This window comes from Pezoporus occidentalis, unplaced genomic scaffold (assembly GCF_034315485.1).
Source record: "Pezoporus occidentalis ecotype Australia unplaced genomic scaffold, CSIRO_AGI_Poc_V1 ctg74, whole genome shotgun sequence".
Taxonomy (NCBI): Eukaryota; Metazoa; Chordata; class Aves; order Psittaciformes; family Psittacidae; genus Pezoporus; species Pezoporus occidentalis.
Genome location: NW_026916093.1, coordinates 111,144 through 133,862, shown reverse-complemented (window position 1 = coordinate 133,862; position 22,719 = coordinate 111,144). Strand labels below are relative to the sequence as shown.

The following is a 22,719-nucleotide window of genomic DNA, read 5'->3' as shown; positions in this document are numbered from 1 at the left end:
TGAATACACACTGGACTTAGAGCCAAAGTTGAAAATCTTGTTTCATGCCCAATTCATTTATGAAGCTTCACTCTAATTCAGAGCCTTATCACTTTCTAAACTCAGGTAAAAAAAGCTTTGCTGTCATGCATATTTTTAGACAAATTATAGCAGTGTCTTGCAACTGCCTGTACTTTGTGGTGTCTGCACTGCTGATAGACACCAGCCCACATTGGCATCGTTGTCGAGGTGTCCTAATACTTAAAATACTATTAACTGTACATCACAAGCATTTGAAGTGCATAAGAAAACCATAATCTTAATTACACTGGAGGACTAGTGTGATCTCACATGAAATGTGAGCTACTGTTATTAAAAATAGAGAGACTGCATTTACTTAATGCTTCTTACAGTAAACCAGTCAATTTTAAACTTTCAAGGTTTTATAATCAGACAAAACAATATTGGGGGGAAGAGGCTGTCTGTGGAATTTACTATGCAAGCATTTCACATGTCAAGCAGCAAAAATTTGTTTATTCTACTAAAAAGGATATTTCTTGAATTACTATTGTATGTGAGATAGGATAGTTATTTAGACTGCACAGCATAAAGACTAAAATAACTGGCAGAAAAGACTGGTTGCCATACAGCATTCCCAACAAAAGCCAAAATCCCTTCCAGATTTCAACCAGCTTTTAGATTCTCAGATCTGTGCTAAATACTGGGTAGCCATCACATCTACTCAACATAGAATAGTTTGGGTTGGAAAGGACCTTAAGATCATTCAGTTCCAACCACCTGCCATGGGCAAGGACACCTCACACTAAAACATGTCACCCAAGGCTCTCTCCAACCTGGCCTTGAACACTGCCAGGGATGGAGCATTCACCACTTCTTTGGGCACCCTGTTCCAGTGCCTCACCACCCTAACAGTAAAGAACTTCTTCCTTGTATCTAACCTGAACTTCCCGTTTCAGTTTGAACCGATCTCCCCTTGTCCTATCGCTACAGCCCCTGATGAAGAGTCCCTCTCCAGCATCCCCATAGGAACACTGCCTCCCTCTTCTGTGCACTACCCTGAAGGGGGAAGAACTTTTGTTCACTTCACTTCTGTTACCCGAGATTCACCTGTCTGAGCCTATGGAGTTTACATGGAAAAAACAATAAAGCAAGGAACCTTTCTACCTCCAAAACCACAGTGACATGAATGCATGGCACTTAGTGACACCCAGATTTCAGTCACTAACTTCAACAGATGCTCCTTGGAATGACATACATCCGGAGACACACACTTCCTATGGACACTCTTACACTTGCCAGGTCTCCATTAAGAGGGAGAGGTGTTCTTCCCTTTGTGCTCACAGCAGCAGAAGAGCTGTATTACACCATGCCATTAAACCATCCTTTGGCTTGGAGAAAAGTAAAACCCTTTCCCTTCGTTTCTCATCCTGTACCCACCACCCTTCCTCCAGCCTCTTCACAGAGAGGGTAATCAGGCATTGGAACAGGCTGCAAGTGGTGGAGTCATCGTTCCTGGAGGTGTTCACAAACCTTGCAGATGGGTGACATGGGTTAGTGGTGGCCTTGGTAGTTCTGTGGAATGGTTGGACTTGATGGTTCTATGATTCTATAATCATTTGAAAAGGTGAGATGAACCTTTAGCGTGGACACAAATGGGGGAAGAAATGTTCTCCTAGCAATAGTGAAAGCCTGCATGCAAAAATTACATTGCCACATAATCCTGCAAAACATACACCTGAAAATCAGAATGGTTTTGGCTCAAAAAAAAACCCATAAAACCACAAAAACCAAAAGCCCCCACAGTGACACCTTTCCCACATTGGCAACTTAAGTGGACAATAAGAGAGATCAAAACCAGAAGCAGAATAACCCTAGAGGCAGGGCCACACTTCATGAAAGGGCACTCTTCAAGAAACAACTTCAGAAGCACACCTCCACAATTCATACACCACTTTATTTAAGGTTCCTTTTCATGTTTGCCCAGGTTCACGTCAAGGGTACAGCAACCCAAGGTGTTTCCACAGCGAACTTTCATGTCTGCTGCAATTTCCCCTTTCAAATGCAATACAGTAAAATGAAATGAAGCAAAATGAAACAATCTTTATATACCAGTTCAGCTAGCATTCCCTAGCCCTCATTGTGCTGCAACTCTCATCAGCTCTCATTTACTCAGACAAGACAGAAAAGATTTGCAGATCCTATTACATTTTCCCACCCTATTTCCCATTCTGTGTGTAATTTTTTCCTTCAAATAATACTGATTGTGTCAACTGGAAGGAAAAAAAAAGGGGGGGGGGGAGAGAAAGAAAGAAACAAACACTCTTTGTGTTCTCTTCATAGTAATAAAATATAAAAAGAAGAATTCACAAGAAAACAGCTGAATTCCCACTGCTTAGCAAAAAGACCTGGCTACAGACAGACACATTGTACTTAGAGCGGCATCTCCAACGAAACTGTCAAAGCATCAGGAAGAGTTGTGTGCACTTTTGTTAGTGAATAATGTGGAACCTGGGTGCGCTTCCTACCAACTGGAAACCAAAATCCAGGAAGTTTTTACTTTTTGGTAAGGAATGGAGCAGGGGGGAACAAAATTAAGTCTTTCGTATACCAGCAATGTGATGGGAAAGAAGGCAAGCCCAGGGTAGGCTGCTGCTACCGGTACTATTTTTTCTTTAGAGGAAAACAAACACAAGGTTTTTAAAGGCAGAAATAGCGAAGGGTTAGGTTAAAAAGAGTAAGTGAACTGGTGAGAGAAAGAAATGCTGTCTAAAACCACCTAAAGATGTTGGATTTCACAAGCAACTCAATTCAACCACATTTTTTTGCTTTAAGCACATGCATGCTCTCACTGCAATCTTGAGAATAAGAGCTCCCTTTCTTTTTTCCGCTATCTCTTGCCTCATATATTAAACATTTTTCCATGTTTGCAGTAAATGACGCAATTGATCTTAAGGAAAACAGTGTCTTACTGAAGAACCTCTATTCAACCTCAGACCAGGTCCTTTAGAGGCACTATGAGAACAGAAAACAGCATGCGATCACATAACTAAAATCTGGAAAAGAACAGGGAAGTTGAATTCAGGCTGCTCTGTCAACTTTAATTCTAAGAATTCACAGATTTGACTTTAGATAAGTGAAATAGTCTTTCCCCTTTTTTGGTGTATTTTATTCCCTAGATTTTTCAAATCTCCAGATGAAAAGTGAGAATCTGCTACACACCAACACACTCATGCTTCGCGGCAATCAACAATGCAGCAACCTTCAGGCCCACAAGGCAGATTCTGTCCCTTGAGTTAACGAAGCAGCTGAAAATGGTAGTAGGTCTTCCTTATTTTCATGGAACAGCTACTGTCAGAGTGGTGAGGTGCACAAGTGTCAAGAAGGAAAAAATACCTCCCTGTCAAAAAGGTCATCGAGTTGATGTATTTCAAAGCATCATTCCAAACCATGACGGCACAAGAACAATTAGAAGATGTTATTACAGTGTTTTAGCATGGGCAAAACCAGGTATTTTACCCTAGGCTCAGATCTGCAAACAGCACACCTGCAGCAGATGCAGCTCTCTCTGAAAATTATGTTTAAAACTAATTCACCTAACTACAAATAGTTAAAACTTATAAGCAAATGAGAGAGGTGGTTGTAACGGTAACTGCAAGACAGTGGAATCTGCAGCTCATAAATGTAGATAACGTGCATGAGAGAGCAAAAAGAAAAGCACCAGGCAGTCTTTAAACAATTTGGAACATCAGAAACATTCAATTTTAACTTGCACAAACACGACAGAAGCACAGGTTTAAGGAAAATTCCTCTTAGGAGAAATAGTCTCTGATTAAGCTGAACTGTTCTTATAAGTAACATTATGCTCAGGAAGCTACAGCCATTCAGTTTGGTGGATGAAGAACTGTTTGCATCGTTTGCCATTATCTTCTACACACTCCTACCATTCTAGGGATTGAGATGCTGACAACAACAGTGAAAAACAGGAAGATTTTGTTCAAAGCCAAGGGAAAGAACTGTGAAAGAGGAACAGAGGGGCAGCAGGAGGGATCTCTGCCACCAGGGATTCTGTCATCTGTTACAACTTCAGTTACTTGCTCCTGAGAGAAAACATGCATCATTCTTATCATCACCAAACAAACTGAGAGCCCAACAGATCTGCTGCTTAATTAGATGAAAAGCTAAACTAACTTGATTCCTACCAAACAAGTCCTTACGTGGCTTTCCTTGCGTACCTACCTGCAGTAAACTGAGCACAGAAGGTCCTGCTTAACTAAAGCTTCTGCCTCTGCAGCTCTTTCTTTCACTGGGAGCACAAAGACTAATTCAGTACTCTGGAAAGAGGGAAAAAAAACCCCACCCACTATTCATCTGGTTGTGTTCATAAAAATCACCACCCTGACCATGCTCCCCAAACTGCACCGCTCCTGCGGATGTATACATTACAAACATACAGGTCTGGAATTTACAGTCAACAAACAGCAATACAAACAACCACCAGAGAATGTATAAACACTCGTAGGAGCAAAAATACTCAGCCTGGCTGCACCACACACAGTGTTTATTTATCTCCCTTGCAGAAGATCAATGGGAGAAGACATTCAAAACAACCTTTTAAACAAAGTGTCACTTTGCGTTAGTTTATGTCAGTGGGGCTTCTTCCAAGTACTTGTGTCACAGTAAGATATGGATGTGTTTAGATAGTTTTCTTGTTCCTTTACTCCAGTCATGGCAGCTGGGCATGAGTGAACAGAGAGGAGAAGAGCTGCTAGTCTGATCGAGTTACCGATTTAACATTTAGAGCCTTTGCATCTCAAGAGAAAATTGCTGTGTGTTTGTAACCTGAATGCAGGTCAGTAACTTTGAAAGGTCAAGCTGAACATTTAAAATCTTTTTGTTATTAATTTCCCACCAGCTCCTGGTTGTGTGAATGCCAATGAACAGACACACAGAGCTCCACAATGAGATACAATGAGTAGCAGTTAGCCTGTTAGCTCTGAAGACCAGGTCCTCAAGAAGATGCAAAAGGAGTTCTGAAGCAGTAACTTTCTGCCATACAAGCAAATCGAATCTCTGTTCACTTGAGACCCACTTCTTAAAGCACAGGAGGCACAGATTTCTTTACTGGGGCTTCTTCATTTGTCACGGACCCATTAGCCTAATGTCAAGGAAACTGAGTTTTCCCCCTCCACTTAACTTTTCAGGAGTACAAAAACTATTTTGGTGCTATGACTAATTTGCATGGTATCACAAGATTTGCTGATGCTCCTTAATAACACAGATAACTTCCCATAGGACACTGCTTTAGGTCCCTATCATTATCCACACTTTACCATCAAGAAAAACTCAAGCAGAGCAAGGCAGTGCAGTTTAGCAGGGTTACAAAGAAAGCAGTAGAAATGGGAGCAGAATACAGGTTTTCTTCCTTTCTAGCTCCTCATCTCATCAGAAGGCCAGCCACCTGAGATGATGAAATTCAACAGAGGTTACGATTATGCCGTAGGTAGATTTACACTTCTAACATGCAAACACTATGGTGTGTGATTTATGCTACTGGTCTCTCAAGGGTCCTCGCACTCTACAACAGCTTTTAAATACTATGGGGAAATACTCATAGGACAGGAAAACTATGAGGGGGCTCCTTCCACAAGATTAAACTCACATTTGAAAAGATGTGGATGATGGTAAAAAACATACCTAAAGCATCACAGTAATTTTAAAACTAATTCCCTTCTGATATAATATGCCCAGCCTCCAAAAGATGGAGAAATAATCCAGAGCATGTCTGACTTGCTGATTTGCTATCGGTACAGCAACCTAAGTAAGCCAGGCTGTGTGATGCCAGGGAATCACATGAAGAAGTCAGTTTTCCCCCTGTTTTGGTAGATCATACACACTCTCCTATAGCGTCTCAGCAAAGAGCAGATGAGCGAAGAGTGGAGCACACTTGGAAGAGCAGAGCACACTCGGGAGAGCAAACAGGCTATGGACCATAAATGAAAGCAACACAGGAAGTCTATGGAAGCAGTCTGGTTGTGGAATGGACTACTCCAAGTCAAATTCAGGCCTGAGGTAAACAGACCAAGTTCTTCTGGAGCAGCACCTAGAGACAGCAGTGATCTGATTCACATCAGAGGATTCCAACCTATAGGAAAGCATATGAAGTCTCAGGACACTAATATCTGGTGTAGATCACGCTTGCTTAGAATATTTGCATCATACTCCCCTCCTTCAGATCTAAGGCACTAGACCTGACAGTATAGCATTAGTATGTCTAGGTTTCTAACACCAGAATAAATCTGTAAGAATAGACACGTACCACACATCTGGTAGTAAACTTCTTTTGAGGGTCAGTGTCTTGTGGAGTAGTCACGAAGCTAAGGTGGCAATCCTATTAATTTTCAGGCTCTGGGTTAAGCTATAAATTACCAATGCTTTGCTTTACTTCCTACCTTAAATATACTTGAAAATTTGTCACAGCTTCCTATAAATAAGCACCTTCAACGATTAATTTTTCAAGGAAAGCATCTCTTGCATTGTTGGTGGAGCAACCTTCTAGAAGAGATGGCCTTATACAGAAGCAGCCTTTTGATTTAACAACTTAAATCTCTTAAGATGCTTTACCCAAAGCTTTTATGAGCAACTAGCTCTCTGCTCTGTGAATGTCTGCTCCATTACTAACTGAAAAAAGTAATGCTTATGTATCCCACACCAACCCTGAAACATAATCAAATAAGGAACACTGGTTAAGTATTAAACACTGAGTACAGTGAGAGACATAGCGCATCTTCAGTAATTGTCAGAAGAACATAGTTTACTGAAAACAGATCCTGTTTCACAGGAACACAAGATTCTAGTTTAGAATTTAGCGCTAAAGAGGAAGAAGAAACACAGCCCAATGTACGCTCACTGATGGCATCCTACATTCTTACAGCTTGTGAGGGCATTACACTGAAAGAAACACATTTTGTATGCTCATGCAGTACCTTCAACCACACAAACATATGATCAACTTCCATTCCTGTTACATTATCAGTATCCTACTTACCAGTGCTTAAAAGGTGACTCTAGATTGAACAAACTTCCTTAATTTGTGATTTTCTACTTATGCAGCCCAACTTATCAAGTGGGGGCATCTTATACCGCACCCATTATAACACTCCTCTGCAATGTATTTGCTCAAATCAACGCACTCAGACTCCTACGGAAATTAACCAACAGCATGAGCTGGCTTGGAAAAAGTCTGCCTTGCTGTGAAAGAAGACATTACCCCACCAGAACTATAACCCTCATGGCTTTCTTTTTTTCATTATTTACTTTTTAATGGAAGCAAACCCCCCTGTCATCTCACCTACTCCTCTTTTAATAAGGAATGACTGCCGTGACTACCCCCATCTAGAACCACCATTCACTGCCAGCACCTCTGCTCTCCTCATGTGCTTAGAGAATAACTGATTAGCACTTTGCATAATTAACCTGATTAGCACTGTGCATAATCAAACTGATTAGCACTTTGCATAATTAAAAAGAAATAATAATAACAATAATAAGCAGTAGGTAATAGCAAAAGCTGCTAGTCCCTATGCCTGTTCGTTAGCTCTAGGATTAGTTTAGTGCAGCATATTTTATTTCTTCAAACTTTTTTTTTAAAGATGCACAAGCTCCTGAGAAACACAAGTTAAAAAAGTCTCATTTACTTTCAAAATCACTGGTGAAAATATTGGTTGTTCCACTACTACAACTTAGGCTTCCTTGTGCCTTTCTTCGCTGCAGCCAAAGACCTTATGAGGATGATGTCCAAGAAGATAGACTGCCAATTCCAATGTCTGTCTACAGCACTGCTTTTGGATTCATTATCATAGGACACAGAATCTCACATTTTTAAATGCATATATGCTCACAAGGAAAGATGTATTATTGTTATTGTCAAGATGGGCAAGGTAGTAAGACACGTATCCTCAAAAGTACGTTGGTACAGAATTCTCTCCTGCCCTAAACGATTACTCCAGACCACAGGAAGTCTGGAAAGGAACATGGAATTAATCAGATTCCTGCCCCTAAGCCTGCAGCAATCTTCCCCCATTGGATCTTTACTCTTGTGTGTGTGTATGTATGTATATTTTGCAACCTGTTCCAGGATGTGAGAGACAGAATGTACTTCCTTTGACTGCTACCCTGTCCTGTCTCCAGTGTGAAGCTGCCATTTAGGGTTTCAGGATTAACAACCACCTCCCAAGGTCTGAAGAACCTGTGTAGCTGCACCTAGCTAGGCTACAAACTGGGTGAAAACTTCAAGGCTAAATGTCTGCATCACTAGTGACTCAGTTCTCCTGGACATTCAATGCCAGACAGCCTAGAAGAGCAGCGCCCCAGGTGAGTGGGTAAGCCAATGCAACCTCATCCCTCCTAGTCACCAAGATAGCCTGTGTTTTCTCCTCACTTTATTAACTTCATCTCTCTCTAGCATCCTGATATTACAGCTCTGATTTTCCCTGCATTGCCCACAGAGCAATCTTCATCTTACATTTTCTATTATACCTTCAAGAGCACACAAAATATTCCCTGCCAAACCCTGACCTCTCCTTACAATGACCCTGCCAACATTTCCCAGTGGGTAGCAGACACATGTTAAGGCTCCTCTGCTGGCTGCTCAGCCAGTACAGTTGGGACACTGAGCAACTAGGCAGTCAGTTTGTTCTGAGCGATCAGTCTCCCTGCCCTGCAGCTGTCCAGACAGGAATTGCTGCTGCTGCCAGACACTGCATGGACCTCTCCTAGAACAGTGACAAAAACATTCCCATTGTGCCAGAGTTTCTCATAGAACTAGCTGATGAGAAACTGTGCAGCGAAAGAGAAATGAAAGAGAAACTTGGCATAATCAGCTGGAAATTTATTACCCATGCACAGAGGCCTTTCCATCACCCCAAGCTAAAGAAATCCACACGAGCAGCAAAGGGTGCAGACCGAGTCCCTCATTTCACAAGTTGCTTAGTTTCGGAAGAAAAGTGTTGCTGTACAGATTTTTCAAGTCCAAATGTTCCTGGGGAAGGTAGTTCCAGTAATTCTGGGAAGGAAGCCAATCCCTTGGCTTTATATGTAAATATTTAAACAACATTATTTTTATATACATATCTTTTCTACACATATACATATATGTCTTCAGACTTCCAGACTTGCAAAACTGCAACGGAAAAAACCATGCCAGCCAACATACAGCTATAGGCCTTCCTGCCTGAACGATGATAACTGACCATCAGAAACAAAACACAACAATGACTTCAGAATAATTGAGCCATGTCATCTATGTTTACTGATCCACCCAAACAGAAGAGCTGAAAAAGTGGGACTACAGATTCTAATGCAGAGAGACTAAAGTCTTGAAGTGGCAAGAACATAAGGTTCATCAAGTTTAAATCTTTGAGCCTATATGGATGCTGAGCACTCAGTCCACAGGTATGGAATCTCCAGCTTTGGATGACACAAGGCTTCACATTCCTAGCATCTTAGCACCTTGACATCTGACAGAAAAGCTCTGATTTCATTGTATTTAGAAAGGTCAACAGTGCTTCAGGTTTAAGTCAGGTCCATACCCCAAAAGAGATTACATGGTAGAAAATGCAAGTGAAAGAATGGAAACACAACTGGCACTGAGATTTAGTGAATAAATAAAGGGGGGGGGGGAAGCTTTAAAATTGTTGAGCAGGGGGTTGCTAAAATGGAAGATGATTTAGTGAGAAGGTATCCAGTCAGAGCATATTTTGAATAAATCAATCCATGAAAATAAGATTTAACACCTGAATTCCACCTGTATAGACTCAGTAAGCAAAAAACCACACCTTAATACAAGGTGCATGTGTGTAAATTCCAAGCTATATGATTTAAAGTAATACATTTACAAATACAGTATTTACATGTTTGCTCAAGTACGTATATACAGCACAGCCAGTGTGAGCTTTATGAAAAGATCACAGAAGTGCACATATATGTACCTAAAAATCATGTTAAAAAAGGGACCAAGAGTAGGGCAAGTCTTTTAGAAAATATTTTAATGGCTTTATAAAAAGCTCTCACCCAAAGTTTGAGAGGCTTTTGCAATCTTACATTTTTCTATTGCAAAATACACCTGCTTTCTTTTCTTTTTTCCCCCTAAACTAAATATTTCTTCCATCTAATGACTCTCTTTATTAGACAGCATCTAATTTGCATACATTTACATACAATTTAACTGCTAGCTTGTGAGAACAAAGAAATGGCTCTGTATTGTACTGAAGGACAATACTCAGAAAAGGAAGGTATAAAAACCAGCTAGCTCGGTGGCTGTGTATTCTCTTTGTTTCAGAAATACCAGGATTTTTAAACACACCACTTAAAGGGTGAAAAAGATTATTTCATCAAACAATGAAAAAAGATACAGCGCAGCTCCCTTTTAACACATTCTCTCTCTGGCCTGGTTAATGGGATTTAAGAGTCCAATATTTCTTTGCTTTCTTCTGTTTCCTTTATTAGAACTGATGGATTTAATTCTGTCACATATTTTACTTCATATTTTATTCCTATAACAATCTATGCTGAAGTTCAGCTCCAATGCTAATTCAATACTATCTTCCTTTCCTTGCAGTCAGCCTGGAATACAACTGAACGATCTTTGATGGGCATGAAGTACTCTGCCCTCAATGCCCAGTGCTAATGGATGTGAGAGAGAGCCTGCCAGCATTTTACCTTGTGGCAACAAGTCTAGAGATAATGAAAACTTACCATGTAGCTGACCGGGATTCAACAGGAAGGGAAGCAGGGCTGAGCTTCACTTGTGAGAACAGGGAGGGACTGTGGTCAGAGTAAATGCAGGATGTAAAGGATGCGTCAAGCCCTCTAGTCCCCTAAAAGAAGAGGAGAAAAGGATCTTAAACATCTCACATGAAGCAAAAACATTTAGAAACTGTTGGCAAGAACTCCAGCACCGGCCCTACCAAAAACATTACACATCAGCAAAGGGTTTCTCTCCAAAGGCTTTGCAGAGGGAGTACCAATTACAGAGGGTGGCTACAAATCTAACCCGTGTGGACTTGACATAAAAATCTGCCAGGAAAAGAGACAAAACCAAACCAAAAACATTATTTCAGGCTGCATGCTGCATATCTCCATGTCCCCTCAAAATGTGTGAAACCCGGCAAAACAGAATGGCCTGCCATTTGTTCCTGCCTGCACAGCAGAGCTGTTAGCTTCCCTTCCTAACTCTCCACTTCCCAGCATCATACTCAATGACCTGTGCTCAGTGGGGCAGAAAAAGTTAAGTACCAACATTCTGTGGCACAGGGATGAGGGAAAGAACACTCATTCACTCTGGTGGCATCTTATAAGGGCCTGCCCTGCAGAAACAGCATAGTTGAAACCTTTTCTGGTGTAAGCAGACCTATTGCAACCTAATGGAATGGGACTACACACGGTAAAAAGCACTAGGCCAAGTTAGCTTGCATACAAAGCAGGTGTAGTATTTAGGATCCAGCAGTCATCTGCTCTGTTCAGTCTGCCCCAGCCAGGCACATGGTATGTGGTACACTGGCTTTATATGATCAGCAGAAGGCCAAGTGTTAATTTGATGGGCATTCTCACACTGGCATGTGTGGCACAGTAACACTGTGACTGAAGATACAGGATCCACATCACAAGCTGTGCATAGAAGAAACTTGTGCTGATACTGCCCTGACATGCCTCACTGACACTCAAAATACATTATAGGTTATTTTCAGACACAAATTTTAATTTAAAGCTGGCTGAAATGTTAATGAAGTTTTAGCTCTTTTTCAAAGGGGAAAATTCCCTACTGCTTACAGATATGTTTTTTCTCTTTTTCTCCCCCGCCTGATCTGCTTCTAATGACATATAGCAATGAAACCTCATAAAAGAAATTAATCAAGCCTTCATATCGCTTTCCCTTTTCAAGGGTGGAAAGGTTGAGGTGTGTGATCTTCAGAGTTTCTGATGCATACCAAAATGCAAGGTTTAAAAACAGTGGAGAAAGTAGATTCCAAAGCCACTGGTCCTTTAACTATCATATCCTATGCTTACAGCTATATCTTGCTGAAACCACTGGGTTATTATTCCCAGAACCCAACTATAAGGTACACTTATTTTAACTGGAGCTGCCACAATCCCATCCTTCCCTCGCCTCTTTTCTCTCCTCATGTCCCAAGTCCATCCTTGACCCAGGACTGGATAAAATGTCTGGTTCAAGGAGCTTTTAGTTGAATGCAGTTTTCTTTTCCATGTGTTTTCAGCCACATCAACCCCCATCTGCAGCTCAACATTCAGGCATGGCACTTGGGGGTTAGAGCTAAGGAGGCAGCAGAACCGTACAAGAGGAAGAACACCAGAGTGGTGTCAACATCTACCAACTTAAGCTGCTGCGGGCCTACATCTTGAGATGTCTGGGGCTGCTTTGGTATGACATGGAAGAAAAGCTCTTACCACATAGCTGTAAAGCCATGCTTGGTTTGGCTTCCAGGTAGAAAAGCCCCCACTTCACATGCTAACCTAGAAAAACCTGGCAGGCTATGCAGATCATACAGAACAGATGCAGTCTGCTTCTGAGGAAAAATAGCTTAAGATTATGGTGCACTACTACAGTCTGCACCAGGGGCAATTTCCAAGTGGCAGGTTGAATTAGCCTCAAGTGACATTCATTTCAGTGACGCTTCCCTAAGGCAATAAGGCAAGGTCCCACATTCAAAAGAAAAGAATCGAGTTTTCTCGCCAAAGGCGAATGATAAAGCGCATGATTAAGAACCACTGTTACCAGAACTGAACATTCAGAAGCTCCCAAAAAAATTATTTAAAGGACTTCAGAAAATACATCTGGAAATAAAGAGCAAGAATTTTCCTTTACACCTCTACAGTTACACTACTAAGCATCTCTTTTGCTACTTTCCTGGAGCACAAACATCAATTCCAGCCTGACTAGAAACCTAGCTTTCTAACCATCAGCATTTCTAGTCACTGCCCAAACAGTTGTGCAGGAGGTTGTGGGATGTGTATCTGGATTTCAGCCGAGTATCTTGGACACTGCAGTCCAAATCTCTTCTTTTAGCTTGCATGCTTTAGGGGTAACAAAAACTGGAACATTTCAAACCCTATAAAAGAGATCCTTTAGCAGTAAGGAATCACACAACACCATTATCAACGATTTCTTCAGAAGAAGGAGTCACTAAGGAACAGCTCCACTAGGCAGTTAGCATCCACAGTTATTCATCATCTTTGGAAGATACAAGAACTTGGAGAACTAGAAGAACCAGTTTGAACACCTGACCTTCATCCATTTTCATCACCTCAGGATACAGCTTTCATCGGTGAAATGCTCTTGTGCACATATTCTTGCTGTGGTGTCACTGAATACTTTTCTCTATACAAATAACTCTTCATTAGAAAACATGCATACATATGTAACTACCCACGGGCACATATATACACACATATAAAACACTCCAGTAAATTCCTGTTATTAATATCTAATTATGACTCTATCATTGGCTGTCATAACAACCGTTTGATTGATTTTATTCTTTCCAGGTTACAACAGATGCCTACATCAGTTTTGGGGGTATTCAAAACAGTAAGGAGAATCTAAGAAATTTAAATTATGTAAATATTTGAATACTTTCTAGTCAAGGGCTCGAATGGTTTAAAAGCGTTTTACCACAACACCAGCCTCAAATTTGATCTTCAATTTAACAATTCTTCCTGGAGCTAAAAAGTAGGTTACGCAAATTGTTCATCAGATTGTTCCCTTTCTTTTCTTTTGTTGTTCCATACCCCATTGAAGCCGAGACACGAAAATGTAAGAGTTGGTATAAGCAGAAGAATCATTCAGTAGAAAGTAGCTCTTTTTTGCACATAATTAAGTTTTGGCATTTATGAAGTTCCACTTTTTGTACATAGCTGTCTCATTGCATTTTGTATTAGATATTATGGGTGGGATTATCCAAAGGCACAAGGGTGTGATCCTCTTTCCATTCAAATCATGGTGAAGTAGTTCAAGCTGAATTCACCAGCAGCATATTCAGGCCAGTTTTGAGTGCGTTGGAAAATCCTCCCCCTTCCCATCCCGCCCAGAAAGCGGGCAGAAACAAAATCCCACCACCCTGTGTCCAGGATGCAACAAGCTGCAGCTTGCACAGTTCCACCAAATTAAAGATGCTGAGAATCCCCTTTTAAATACAAACAATATTTCTGAAGCCAGTAAACTCTAACGTTCACTTTGATTTGATAAATTATATTAACTACAATTTGCCTCAGCAGCATTTTAAACCATGACAGCTAAAGCACGAGTAGGTCATTTTTACGTACAGAAGTAAAATCTCTCCAGTTGTGTATACAGCCTGGATTATGTATGCAGGCCCACACTCCCCGAGATAACAAAATTACCCGGCTTGCACTCCAAGCCAGTCAGAAACCGTGTAGTTGCAGATAGTAAAGTCAAGCCCAAGCCAATCCGTCCTGCTAAGCAGCTGCTATCTCAGTTGATTATTAGTTCACCAGTACACTAGCCACGACCAAAGGCTTCAGATGGGCTTATAGTATGCCCAGAACAAAACTGTCTCTGCTTTCAAAATACCACAGAAATGCGACCATGAACGAACACTATCAAAGGGTGGAGGTAGGAGAGAAATCCATTTTAAATTTTCTCAAAGCATTATTTTTTAACACTGAGGAGCAACAGATCCTTACTCTTGAATCCTGTATAATAACAGAATCATGCTGTTTGTTGGCAGAATGCTACGTTTCATTTCAGCAGAAAAAAAAAGATTGTCTAATATTTTTTCCTGATTTAGATGGGTTTTAGGTCAACCTTAGCTACATACAAATGAATGTTTTGTTCAAATTACAGGGTAATTTTAATTAGGACACCCTGTTAGACATCCTGTTGTTCTCCTTAATGGACTTTCTCAATTATGAGAAGAAACACCCCCCCACCAGCCCACGACTTAAAAGTTAAGGTAAAAATTATGCTGAATAAATACACAAAGATAAAAATTATTATTGTGCATTAGGTCTTTTTATTTCTCTTAATCTTTATTTGGCAACTTCTGTATCAAAAGGGCAGAGTTCAGAATTCCACACCCATTAAACACCTGTTTAAAAACCACTTGAAGCACTGGAACCAGCCAAATATGTCCCAATTAAGCAGAAACGTTGGCACTGCGGTCCTGAGTAAGGAACACCCATTGCCATTTGCTCTCATTAGGTTAAACGGGTTTCTTGGGACATAGCTGAATTCCTGATTATGTGCATTGCAAATGGATGGAGAACACCAGAACAATGAAATTTAATTCAGTGTAGCCCTCTGTCCAGTTGTCAAGCATGGAATTTTGGAAAAAGCGAAAACTGAAGCTCTGGGAAGTGGCTGACATAATGGCAAGAACTGGGCTGGGATTTCTTCTTGAAAATGCCCTGAGATTAAGAGCTGATCTGCTTTAGTTTAGCATCTCTTCCTCTGTGCTTTGTATTGGTTTGATTCCCTTACACAGTTTTATTTGTTAGTTATAAGCCCAATATGGTATCTTCTATATTAACTTTAGTTTTAACTTGATCACCGATTACTTGATTTTGTTTATGATTCCGGATGGAATGAAAAGCCCAGAAAATAGAAGCTTTTTTTTCACAGATCAGACACAGTACTGCAAGTTTTCCAAATATTTTTGTCAACTTATTTAAAGGCTCATCTAGAGAGACCAGCTGCATGGCAAACAGAAGAATCTTGTCTCTATCTTTCATTTAACCTCTTGGCCTCCATCAAGGATGCCCTCATGCTTGCCAATAAGCAACAAGTCAAGTGGTCTTTTTCCAAACACCCAACAATATATTTCAGGGTGGTGGCACTAGAAAGCCACTAGACAGGATCAGAGCAGAGGGGTAGCGATTTAAAAGTATGTCTGAAATGGCTCTAATATCCATGCTCAATCCTCTATAATCCCACTTCATTATCAATTTATTAACTTCCTTTGTTGTCCTTTCTGTCACCCTCCTGTGCCAGTCACTAATATATCTTAGTTTGGAAAGTGCTGTACTCAATGTGTGCAAAAAGCTAGCGTACTTCACATAAAACTGATCAGTTGACTGTATCCAAGTAAAAGATTTAAAGAGTCTTTAAACTGATAGCCTAAAATTAAATATATAAAAAGAAGGGTTCAGCAGTATAAACACTACTTGATTCACAACTCCTATAGTTAGGATGTAGGCAGGCTGACAAAAACACCTATATATTTTTCACCTATGCTACACTGACTTCTTGAGAACACAAATCCTGTTGGCTTTCTACGATCTCTTATACTTAGTGTAGAACTCACAATCATTTAGCGCCTACATTTCTAAAGCAGGCTTTAGTACAAGGAAAAAAAAAGCATTCTAGGAATAAAAGATGTCAGCTAGCAGTCACTGCTGACCTAAAACTATATTTATTTTCAAGACAACCATAAGAGTGGCAGATGCTTTCTTGTTCTGGCTGGCTACAAATGGCACCAAGAAATCCTAAGATAGACACTTGCATACTTACTCTTTGCTTGTTCCCCACCACCACCAATAACAAGTATTTTTGCATACAAACAACACTTTCCGATTTGCTACTGCTGCTTATTTAAATATCGACGGGTGCCATAGCCACTGTGGTCTCAAGAACAGTTTGCCTTCCATATTCCTACTGATCTCAACATGAATCCTGGGTACCCAAAACATGTGAAAAATATTCCATATTTATTCGCCATTATTTAATTCACAGCAACTGTTGCTGCTCTATAGCGAGATCACTCTACAACAATATCCCTAAAAATTGAAAGCCACAGTCCTTAGCTACTTCTTAATTTAAGCCTTAGTAACTTCCCTCTTAGAATTGGTGGCTGACATTTTATTCAGCAGATGATATCTGTACGTGCAGCACTCCCAGACTACAAAGAGCTGCAAATGCTCTCATTACAAATGGGTGTTTTCATCTGTAGATGTTTTGTGAGACTACCAGAATGGAGTAAGAAAGCAGGAGCACGGGTGGAAAGAAAAACAAAACAAGCCTACAAACAAACAAAACACTACAAATCACAACAGGACAAGAGAAAAATCAAGTGGTGACATCACCCTTACTGGATTAGTAAAAACAATTCTGGCTTGATTGGAATTCCAGGGTTTGTTTTTTTTTTTAACTTTACATTTCCATTAGACAACTATAAAAAGGTTTAGCTGTATTGCTTTCACAGACACCCAGATAAACTGCCTTCTATTACTTGCACCTAAGTACACCTAGTGCAACTTAAAATGTAAAAATAGTGGTGTTCTGCACTGTAAAAACAAATAAAGGGAAGCATCTCCACACTGCTCTCCTTGAAAAAGCACAAACAATTCATTCTATGTATTTCAGCTGGCATTTCGCTCCCACTGAATCAAAAGGGTATTTTGGACCCTGGAGAAGCTGCCTTCAACACCACCCTTCAAACGCCTGAGCTCAACAAAACGCAGAGAGCTGAGGACTGGCACGTTGGCTGAAACGATGCAATATTCCACAGGAGAAGAGACTTTGCCTACATCACAAATATCTACAGTCAAATCACATAACCTTTTTATATCCAATATAGAGATATAGGTTAATAGGAGAGAAACAAACACCTTCAGAATCACCTGGAACGCTTTGTGGAGCTGTCTTTTAATTGCCTACAGCAATTTTTAAAGCTTTTGCAGGAAGCAACTAAGTGCCTGTAACAGAAGCTGAGGACAAGGCCCTCTTGGCCCTAGGAATATGTGGTAACACCTGACAAATGAGGGGAAAGAGAGAGGAGCTTAAACAAAAGGGAAAGAAAGAAGGCACCAGAATAGGCTGATCCAGGAATTCCTGAAATACAGAAGCCTACCTAAATATTTAAAGTCAAAAGAATAAAAATAAAATACATCATAATTACTCTTGTGTCAAGAAACGCACTCTTCCTCACTACCAGGATCCCACAGCGGAGCATCTTTGTCTTGAATGATGCCAAAAAATGCGGTCCATGAAGCAGAATTAAAGTCTCAAGAAAAAAGAGCAAGAAGTGAAGTGTGGGGCTAAAGTTGAAGATAAGAATGGCTAGAATTAAGAATCCTTGTCTCTGAGGCTGGGATGGGAAAAAAAAAGGAAGACACAAAGTAAGGGGAAGTCAGTGGAGGGATATTATTGTTTCGATATGCCATCTTGTAATATCCCATTGAAATCCACACCACTGCGTGCTGTTACTGTACTTGGCCAAGTGCACCACCGTGTTTAATTTGAACTTAAATTTCAATAAATCACACGAGACAGGGAGGCAACCAAGTGACTCAGTCCCTTCTGAACTTTCACCCCATTAAACCTTAAGACTGTAATAGGAACAGCAACCAAAACGTAAGTGCACTACACAGAGGAAAGGTATCGAATGGAACATCCCAGCACTGTTTGATCATTTGTTAGACATAAACAGTAACTCAGTCTAACTGCTGGCATGGCAGAGCAATAGAGAAATTCGGTGCATGCATCAGATACAAAAAACCATTGGCTGCCCAATTTTCTAAGGAGAGCACAGACACTCTGCACACCTGAGCACGATTAAGTCTTACTGCTTATGAAGAAGAGAGTCAGTGTTGGCAGTGCACTGGTTTGAAAGGGAGGGAGGCAGTTGGAGGAGAAGCATAAACCTGTTTCTGCTCACTACCAACTTTATTGCAGTCACCAGTAATGAGGTGGCTAGGCCAGAAGGGGAAAGGGATATAGGATCTGGAGTGCTTCATCAGCTCCAAGACCAAGTGCTGGTTTTGGCACTGTTTTCACTCTAGTGAGTTACAAACAAAAAAACCCACAACCAACCAAGCAGGTGCTTGCAATCTGAGAGACCACATGCCAGCTACAGCTGCTTCAAACCGATTCAATTACATCTGCCTGAATAGTCCCAGGACATCAACTCCACCGAAGGGAACCACAGGTCCAACGGAGACCCAGGACTTTGGGATTGTAACGCTCCATTAAATTAAGGTGGAAATCCCCCAGCTGAAACCAGGGGAGAATATTCAGACAGGGTCTGAAGCACGTGAGCACACTCAGCCTAGGACAAGATGGAAGATAGGAGACAGGATATGCATGACACTGGTATGCACAGTAAAAGCCCTTTGGAAATAATGCCTCAAAAATTTCCTGAAGCAGCCTGACAGCACTGCCTTGTTTCCCAAAACACTGGGTGCAGTACATTTGCTTGAACATGCTCTTGGGATTGGGACTTCACTCCAAACCTTGTTTGTACAAAAAGGGGCCAAGCAGCTGGGAAATTCTGGAGAGTAGCGTGTCCTCATTAGCTCCCATCTGCCATCAGAACTCAGCTCATGGCAAGTTTGGCTAAGTCCTGGTGTTCTCAGGTCCAAATCTGGGTCAGTTTTAATTACACTATACAGAATTCAGTGTGCAGTTTTTAAATCCTTATTATACAGCGCAGAAGAACGGGCAGCTCTCCAACTAATCAATTTTTTAAAAGTATATATATAAAATTTTTAAACCAGGCTAGACAGACAGTGGGTGGAAGGGAAGGGAAAAAAAAAGTCTAAGTGAGTACAGGGGTTAGTTAAGAGAACTGTTAGCAAAAGTGGGTCAGCAGCAAGTTCTGATTTAAAACTTCAAAGGAAGGGGGAAAAAGAAAAAAAGAAAACCCTCATCATTTTTCAAGGCAGCGAAACTGATGTGCGAGATGTACACAATTCATACTTCTTTGAGCATCAGCGTGGTTACACACAACAATGCTGCAGCCACATTGCTCTGAAGGGAAAGGTAGATCATCTTGTGACAACAGGAACACAGCACGCATTAGCTGACCTATTCCCGTACCTTTTCACAAGGTTACTTCCAGGTTAGGGAAAAACCCTTTTCCCTACAAACAAAAATGAAGATTGCAGCCTTTACCTCATAGGTACAGAAAAGGTGCGGTGGTTGGAAGCGCAGTTCAATAGGATTCTTGAAGGTGATAGTGAACTGCAGGATGTTAGACTAAACCCTTACCCAATTAACACTTCTTGGACTACTGTAACTGCTATTTATTTCCTCTTCTTCTATGCCATCAAATAGCCATCAGCCAGGTCAGGACTTGAAAAGAGTTTTGCTTGCCAGGTTGCTGGCAAACCAACTGATAGGAGGCACAGAGAACGGCATGTTTTTCACTGAACAGACTCCTGGGATAGGATAGCACGCCAAATCTTATCTATGTAAATTGGGCTAAAATCTACTCTCAAAGTCAACAACCAGAATCTGCCCTGTTTAGAATCTTTGTCAGATGCAAGGGAGCAAGTCTTCACTGACAGTTACAGACATAAAGGTAGCTCAGAAATGGAGAAGGATGATCAAGGAGCAGAGTTAACAGTGATGAAACGATAGATGCTTGTTAGAAAAGCATAATATTCTGCCACCCCCTACGCAAAACCTATACCTTCAAAGATTTCCAAGTTTGCTTTAAACACTTCCATGAAAAATTCCCATTAAAATAGATTCCCCCTTCATGCACCTTGTTAGTATTACCATAGCTTTCATTTTAGAGCTACAGCATAGCAGAAACACGACACAATCCTGCACTCTGCCTTGTAAGTGCTTCTTCAGTTGGTGGCTAATCCACACATCTGTAGCTGGTAGGTGAACCTGGTACATCCTGATACATCATGAAATACACTGCTATTTCAGGATCAACAAAAACCTGCAAGGCTGAATAACCAGACAACTCTCTTTCTCTGAATGGAAGCTTTTGCATTAACGTAAATCCCCTCCCTCACACACCACCTCTAACATATGAAAATCCATAAATGAAGTATATGTAATACAACAATCCAAGCCAACATCAAAGAAAGAAAACTTACCACAACAGCACCACAATCCTAGATACCACCAACGTCTCCATTTTGGTTCTTAAATGTGGGAGGCCTTTTTGTCCACAGCACCTGAGTGGTCCCACACTCTAACTGTTCCCACCTGGACCCACTTGTATTAACCAAGACAATCAGCACCCCCCTCTGGGACACCTGTGAATTTAGCTGAGCTGATACCAGAAGGAATTTGGATTAAAAAGAAGCAAGCTGAAGCCACAAGTAGGGTGGGTGATTACTGAAGCAGAAAACTACCCCATGTGAACCCATTTTCTAAGGGTCTGGTTTCTTAGCAGAACTTTTCAGGATGAAGTTTCTTTGCAGGTCAGTTAACAGAACACAAATGTGCAGGAGAACAAGCACACAGCAACTGCTGGTAAATTCAGCCCAGATTTTATCATTGTATCATTCTCCTAACAGAAATTTCAGCACCCAGAAGTGTCTTTGGGTTATACTCTCCCTCAAAGCATTGTTGGTGCTTTGATGCCCTATCTGAAGACAAAACCAGCAGTCACTAGCCAGAATAGACAACTTCTAACTTACACCAATGAAGTGTGGAGCAGCAATCCTATCTAGTGCTGCACATGCTTTGGAATACTGACAAGGAAATTCAATAGTGAAACGGGACGGCTACTTGGGAAGTCCAGAAGTGAAGACTGCAATTCGGAAGGAAAAGTTCAGCTTTTAGTTGATATTTTAGTTTTATATCATCTATCAGTTCAGCATTAAATAATTTTACATACATCTTTCTTTGGCCTCTGCTTTTTCTCTTCCTCCATTTGACATGTGTTCTAACAAACCATTACAAAAGGTAAAGGTTAAAGATGGCTAGCACTGTATCCACTGCTAAGGTGGACTTTTCCTAGGCTTTAAGTAATCTTAAGAACTACAAGTATGACAACAGATGTCACTTACTACTTTCTGCAATGGTGGAACTATAAAGTAAAAGGAACCTAGCCTCTGAAGTGTCTTTACATTCCACTGTCCAGACAAGTGGAAGCTGCAGTGTGGAAAACAAGCCCAGTTCCCCCCCCCCAAAAAAAAAAGAGGCTCTGCCCATGCTCACATCCCCACAGATGCACTTCTTTTTCTTTCCCCTCCTCCCTCTAAAATGGTGTTTGAATGTGACATCACTAAAACTCTTCAGGTTCTTCAGCTGATAAAGCACCATCTCAGAGTTGAATGTTGTCACACTAACTTGTTCAAAGGTGCATCGGGTAGGCTTGAATTCTGACCAGCAAGCCTATTGGAATGGGGACAAGCTGGTATTGCTGAATGATCTATGCTGTTCTTGCGTAACAAGGCTCCCACAGAAGCATATATTCCTTCTGCAACTCTATTCATGGTGAAATGGTGCAAGGTCGGGCATGGAATATGAACGCAGTTACACTCTATAGCAACAAAGCAAGTATGCCATTCTGAGACAGGGGATGTTTTATTTTGAAGACTGTCAGCACCTGGGGATGTTAAAAACGTAGGAGTAATTTACAGAATGAATTAAACCACAGTGGACCCATGTCAGAAATTAAAGAGAGATGCTTGTCAAACACATCTCTACTAAAAATTCATGATACTGTATTCATCTTACTGTACCTGCATGTAGATACTCACATAATCCTCTTAGTGGGGTCTGTCCTTGCTACCACATGAGCTGAAATAGTTGAGACAACAGTATGATATATAACCAGAATGAATCTCTCCATTTTATTGTCTGTGGTTGTGAGAGTTGAAGTCACACCCTTAACATCTGAATGCCATTTTTCTATTGGACTTTATTTGTAGCTGTGGCTGTTTTTTTGGTGCTATACAGTCTACATTAAATGAATCAGTACATAAGAAAATGCAACA

The 22,719-nt window shown here is 40.8% G+C and overlaps 1 protein-coding gene across 14 annotated transcripts in view; it reads right to left on the bottom strand.

The window, feature by feature from the left end:
• The window catches only part of ZBTB20 (zinc finger and BTB domain containing 20), a 481,207-nt gene that overhangs the window by 375,587 nt on the left and 82,901 nt on the right, over positions 1-22,719 (bottom strand). For 13 of the 14 annotated variants that reach the window (XR_009961441.1, XM_062602027.1, XM_062602023.1 and 10 more), the window contains one exon: positions 10,753-10,874. The gene's annotated coding sequence lies outside the window, so the exon portion shown is untranslated. Of the gene's footprint in view, positions 1-10,752; positions 10,875-20,865; positions 20,902-22,719 lie in introns of those variants that run through there. The other variant, XM_062602033.1, reaches the window with a different exon arrangement.